Source organism: Dreissena polymorpha, chromosome 6, assembly GCF_020536995.1.
Source record: "Dreissena polymorpha isolate Duluth1 chromosome 6, UMN_Dpol_1.0, whole genome shotgun sequence".
Lineage (NCBI taxonomy): Eukaryota > Metazoa > Mollusca > Bivalvia > Myida > Dreissenidae > Dreissena > Dreissena polymorpha.
In genome coordinates, this window is record NC_068360.1 from 113,200,473 (window position 1) to 113,207,356 (window position 6,884).

Below are 6,884 nucleotides of genomic sequence, written 5' to 3' on the forward strand. Positions count from 1 at the left end.
TGTGTGTTTTACTAAACAATTTGCTGTTTAATGGATCCTTTCAAAGCTCAAATAGAGGCATACATCTAATGTATAGAAAAGTTTCAGTTTCAATCGATATTTGCATAATCCAAATTGTGTTCTAAGTAGTGTTATAAGTATGTTCGATTCTTTCGTTGATGTGAGGTCAATTTTATTTTATTAATCACCGTTGGCTGAGACTGAATGTTGACGCCAATTTCGTCAGTTGAAGCCGCGCGATCCGATTATTTTCTGATATGAAACATCGGCCCAGCTAAGCGGGTCGATATAAATTATTTGTGCCCGCTAGAAACGAATAACGTCCGGCTTGCAACGATTTTGTTACTATTTATAGAAACTATATGTAATATTGATGTTTAAAAACCCTTAATACTAAAAGCATATCTTGTGTTTTAAGATTTTGTTTAACGTCGTGACAAAAGGGTAAAGCTATGTGGAAGAAAAACTACGTAAAACAAATACTTTTATAGTTAATTACATTAACCCATGAGTGGTCATGCGGTCAGGACTTGAAAAGCTTTAACAGTAGAAATTGTATTTTTCGAGTGATTTAAAGTGCTAATTTTCGTGCACTTTATCATAAAATGATGTTGCAAGGAATATAGTGGTGTTAGTAGTAGTGACGATGATTTTGGAGTTTGGGAGGATATATCGTTACAAAATCGTTTTTTGATATCAAACAATGTAGAAAATGACGGGAAATGGCAAGCCGTGACAAAGAAACAAAAGGCAAGTAGTAGTTGTAGTAGCGAAAGTATTGTTTACTTGTCTTCTGCTGATAAACTCAAAAGAATATTTTCTAAATTAAACACAAACTTTGAAAAGATGAGTGATGTGGAAAACGCGTGCAGGAGGGACTTTCAAAATTTGAACAAATACTGTAGCGAACTAGAAAATAAAATAAGCAAAACTGAACATACCTGAGAGCGAAAGGAGCATATTTTAAACGTATAATGATATAGATCAATAAACATTTAGGCAAGAAGTATGCGAGACAATTCAATATTTTATGGAAAAGTTGACGTACACATACGGAGAGCTAGACATAGGCACAGACGTATCTATATTGAGAGGGCACATCTATTAGTGACCATAAGCGACCTTAAATTGCAAGGTTTAGAGAATATAATGACGCTGCAGTGATCATGAGAAAAGTGCACCTTCTGTGGAACAGCGGCTTTGGGATTGATATTCAATACCCAATATAAATCTCTACAGCAAGAACGACACTGTATAATCAAATCAATTAAATCAAATTACGTAAGAAAATAAATAAAACGCGTCGCAAAAAAGCATACGTCGTCGGCAGGATTTGAACCTGCGCGGGAATATCCCAAAAGATTTCTAGTCTATCGCCTTAACCACTAGGCTACGGCTACGGCACCTAATAGTAGGCTCTTCAACCTTTGAAGAAATCGCGGGATATCATTAGAGGTAAGCAAGAGAAGAATACTTAGACACACATAAAAAACCGAGGATTTACTCCAATTAGACAATAGTAGACACTCTCCAGTGCAGCGTCTGTGTTGATGAAAAACAACGAATCACCACAAACAACACCCACCAACACAAATGCACACACTCTGGAAACTTGCTCAGGCATATGCAATGAACAAATACGTACAGAAACTGTTGACTTACACGAAAATTCACAACAATCCACATATCGTAAAATAAGCATGAGTAAAATAATAAAACCAGAAGAAATGACAACAAAGAAACTACAAATTATCGGACATCTACAAAATCATATGGAAAATCCAATACGAGGAACAACGAACAAAATACTAGATAATAGAATATAGCATTAGCAGTTATTGTGATATAAATAGCGTAGGTAGAAAAAATTCCCTGTGGGTCTTATTAACAGCTCGAAACTAATGGCGATTCGGAAATAGAAACTGTGAAAGACCGCAAGGCAGGAGTGACCAATTAGATATCAACAAACAAAAGTAATTAGGACGGCGATTAGGTCAACAACGAGTTCAACGTGTGTGTATTTAATGTCAAAGGACTCATTTATTAAGAATATAACAAATTTGAGAGTACATAAATGAAATTATCATTCAATTAATATGATATGCTATTGCTGACCGAATCATCGTCAAATGATACTATTAATTTAAATGTCGAGAATGTTAAATTCTATACTTTACACAGACACATTAAATTAAAACGTTCAAATAGCAGCAGCGGTGAAATTATTGTGTATGTTCATAGTAAACTAAAAACTATGTAACATTTATTTGAAGCACAAGTGAGTGTATAATGTGGATTAAACTAGGTGGTAAATTGTTAAATTTAAAAAATAATAACTTTACTTTATAATGCAACTCACGGCAGTAAAAGACAGAAAATAATGCTTTTGAATTCATTACAAAACAGTATCCAGATTAAGTTTGCAAATCCAGATTATTTGAAAACTTAAACTTTTTATTTATTGAACAATTGTAATGAAATTTTGCATATTTGTAGGGGGCATTGAGTACATACGTATAATTGAAAAAAAGAGTTAAAATGTTTTTGGAAAGTATAGTTATTTGATGATAAAGTTGCCATATCCCGTGTGATCCCAACGGAGTTTTGGCTTCCCGTCAAGAATTGCAATTTTCACACGGGTGTTTTTTCCACGGAAGTTTTTTCCAGATGGGAGAATGCTTTGTTTACTGTTTCAATGTTTACAAATACACATGCTTAAGTCATAATTATAAGAAATATGTACTTAAAAAAGAAAATAATGTGTTTGTAGATTTTCTTATCCCGTGGGATTTTACGGGAGCTCCCGCCAAACACCCATTTCCATTAAACTCTCATGGGATGTTAGACTGGCCACCCGTTGGAGGTTTGACGGGGGACCCTGTCAACACCCATTTTCAATGAACCCCAATGGCGGTTTCACACGGTACCCCGCCCATTTACAAAGAATTCCCGTGGGAAGTTTGGCGGGACAAAGAAATACCGTGGGAGTTTGATGGGGCTTTCCATTTAATTTAAATACAAATAAAACACCTTTTTGAGTAATCATATATGTATGTTAAATACAAAATACAGTAAACATCAGTGTAATCAATAAAATACAATATCAATTTTAGTCATTTTCCACCTTCCTATATTCAATATTTTGTTGTCTAGCACTACCGTGTTTAAGTTATTTAGTTTGCCTATTATCTTTTTTAAAATAATGGATTTTAAATAATAATCTCCTATATAATATACAATATTATGTATATTAACTCATTTCATGGCCGTCAAACCAGAAATAAAACAAAAATATGTCCATATGGAATTACATTGTTGTTCAACAATATTTTTAGCTAATGCTATATGGTAGCTATATGGTAGCCATATGCCTTCTGTAATTAACATTAACAAGTTTGTGTTAAAATCTGTTTATCTAGTCAAATAATTGTCTTGCAATATATTGAATATGTTAAGGTCACGAAAAAATGTGACAACCAGATTGATTTTTAACAAGATCGTTGCACCATCCTCATGCGAGTACCAGTAATTGCTGCTCTGACAAATGTTTGTCCAAGATTCATGTTAAAATTCATCATGTCTGTGGACGAACATATTGTCAAAGTTCATAAATATCCACACATAACACTGACAATTACACTGCAAATTATAGGAAACAGTTTGGATTGAATGGCAATAATCCACTTGTATTTTCGATTATTTTTTTGTATTTTATGTATGTACTAAAATAAACATTTTTTGGGTCAAATGTTTAAAAAAATCCATTAATTGAACAATCATGAAATTATTCACATACTTAAGTGGAATTCAGTGTCGTTACAGTATTGTAGATCTAGTGACAGCCAGCAGTATCATAAATTTGCTCTGCCCCCCCGGACCCTACACCCCCCCCCCCGAGCTTACCCCAGGGGTTCCAGATTGTTAAATGTACACGTATTGTGTCTGGTTTGCCTTTTCAACAAGAAATATTGACAAAAACACAGTTTGAAAAAAAAACTCTCGTATAGGTTGTATATATACACTATATAATACTTGTACGAGGGGTATTTTTGTCGGTATTTGTTGTTGAAAAGTCAAACCAGACACAATACGTGTACTTTTGACAATATGGAACCCCAGGGGTAAATTCGGTAGGGGGGGCAAATTTATGATACTGCTGCCTGTGGATCTATTCTGGGGGAATTGCACTTTACCGGTACGTAAAAAAGAACGGAAAGACAAAACCCTAACCCGCAAAACCTAACTAATAATCCTAAAACCTAATAATCTGTTTTATCCAATATATTTCCTTCATATCAGGGGTGACCGCCCCCAAACCCCCGCTTTGTCGATAGTGGTAAACAACTGCGTACCGGTAAAGTGCAATCTAGCCCTAGTCTGTGTGGTTAATCAAGTGAAGAGTAAATTATGTTTCATTTCTTGAACATCAACTTTTCACAACAGGTTCACCTCTGCTGCATTTTTAGGGTTGAAAAGCCACATGTTGTGAACAATTGTGTACATCATTATATTTCTTAGTTCCTTCCTCACCTGAATAATAACATGACAGTGTGTGATGATGACTATGCATTATCGTGCTTATCACAATGTGTGGACCTGGAGCTCCTGCAGTTTAGACTCAAAAGGTGGAAGAATTTTAAATATTAAGAGCATAATTCTTTGCATTAATCTCTGACTCACTGAAAAACATATTTTAAAGTTGACATTGTCTTGTGCTATGTGGGTCAACCAGAGTACCTTTTAAGCCCCACCTATATTATATAGATTAGTTGAATGTTATTGTTTACATTCGGGATTTTCTGCGCATGCGCACTGACTGGTTGGCAAAAACACTGGTTACAGTAAAGTTAAACATGATAAAAGGGTTTTTGCTAAGTCAATAAATTGGTAAAAAAAAACGAAATAAACATAAAAACTCTTAAAAAATAGTGCAAATATATCATATTTAGTACCAAATAAATGTATATTCACAAATAAAATTTCCTCTTCATACAAATACAAAGTAGTTATAATTGCATAGAGTAAACGTGATCGGAAGACTAAATACTGACAATTCCACAATAGTAGATTAGCGGCATTCTTTTTGATATTTACTTAAATAGATCATATTTCAACAATAATAAAACATATATTAATTGTATTCTAATTATAAGTGGCGTGGATAGTGTTATTTTTAATCAGCGTTCAATAGTGTCAGAGGTGCATTTAATCAATTATAAAGCAAAGCAATAAAAAGCGGAATACATTATTATTTCTTAATATTGTGGTAATTTTCTTTTGCATGGAATGAATTTTCGTTTTGTTTACATTGAATGACAATATTAATACAATTAAGCATACGAACGGAAAATCGCTGCATACTATGCAAATTGAACTTTCTTTGCATGTATACATACATTGAAATCTCTTTACTAGTAATACAGAGTGATAAAAATCTAGCGTTTTATGAAAATGCATACATGTAATTTATGTAACGCAATTATTTTTTTTAACTGTTGTGTTTGTGTTAATGATGGTGAATACACGTAATAGCTTTTGAAGGTACCAATTAAATACCTTAATTGCGTAGCAGTAAATTTGCACAATTTTTTAAATGCATAGTTATTAAACAATGTATTATTGTGCTTAACGTTGCTAATATATAAATACATATACATATATTTATATACACTAGCTCCTGTTAATCCATTTCCGACAATTGTCTTCTTTTTTAATGTTAAAATATTTAATTGAAGCAACTGTTAAGTATTTTAGCTTTAAAATTTGGCTTGAATGATTGCTCAATATGCCAAGAGATGACATGGAGGTATCGTTACTTGTGTTTAATGACCAGACACTGATCTGCCACATGTGGTTTATGCAGGGACCCAAGTATAGGTCCCTGGGTTGATGACACCATGTTTCCTTTGTAATTGTTTGTTTGGACAGTATCCGATCATATCGAGATAATCGGTTTGTGATGAACAAACGTGCAATTAAACACTGGGATATAAATGCTGCAACCAAGAGTGTCAAAATAAGTGTGAACACTTAAATAAAACAATTACATTGATCAAGAGAATTGAATTACTGTGTAACAAGGTAAGGTTTTTCAGAAGGTGACAATCAGTTATCCTATGTTGCGTACATAAAATCGACCTATTGGTTGTTTGTTTTCATCCTTATTTGTTTTTGTTCATTAAATTTAATTTATTCTGAAAAAAATATGAGAATGATTTAACTACAAATGGTCGCGAAGAAATGCCAAGTAGAGAGATTTTTGTGGTCACCACATATCGAGCTCTTAGATTGTGTTCAACTCCACTCCCGAGTTCGTTGTTAGTAAAAACAAATAATAGCAACAATATAATCGTTCCAGAGATGGATTGCCTTGCATTCTTATGTTTTATTCAGACATAATTAGTTAAATCATATTTGATATTTTGCATGATAATCATTAAAAACGATGATTATGTCAATCTTCTCTATATGCGCTTATATGAATTCTACCCTTTTTTGCCAACCAGTGGGCGAGTTCTAACCTTTGCAGGTGCGTGCGCCTGACGTCACTCGTCAACTGGTCAATTGTTACCACAAAAACAATTAGATCTATCGTTAAAGTACCTATTCTCGAACCTCACCTTTTTTCGAACCCTTCATTTGTTTACATTTCATAAGTATGCGCGCACACGCACTTCGTCACCTTTTTATGTACAGTCAAGTTACCATTACTGGACCATTACCCATAGCGGATCACTTTGATGTTCAAGTCTGCATAAAGAGATAAATAGTTGACATTTTTAGAAGATTTTTAGCACACAGCATCTTCAAGGCCTGTTCTTCAAAACGCATTGATTGAATCGTTATCTGAGCTACTCTTTGTAAAACATATCGGCATGTTTTGC

At 33.7% G+C, this 6,884-nt stretch overlaps 1 non-coding gene across 1 annotated transcript; it reads right to left on the reverse strand.

Moving 5' to 3' along the window:
• Positions 1-1,318: 1,318 nt before the first annotated feature.
• Positions 1,319-1,403, reverse strand: Trnas-aga (transfer RNA serine (anticodon AGA)). The gene has a single exon. It is a non-coding gene; the product is annotated as a tRNA-Ser (tRNA).
• Positions 1,404-6,884: the final 5,481 nt, after the last annotated feature.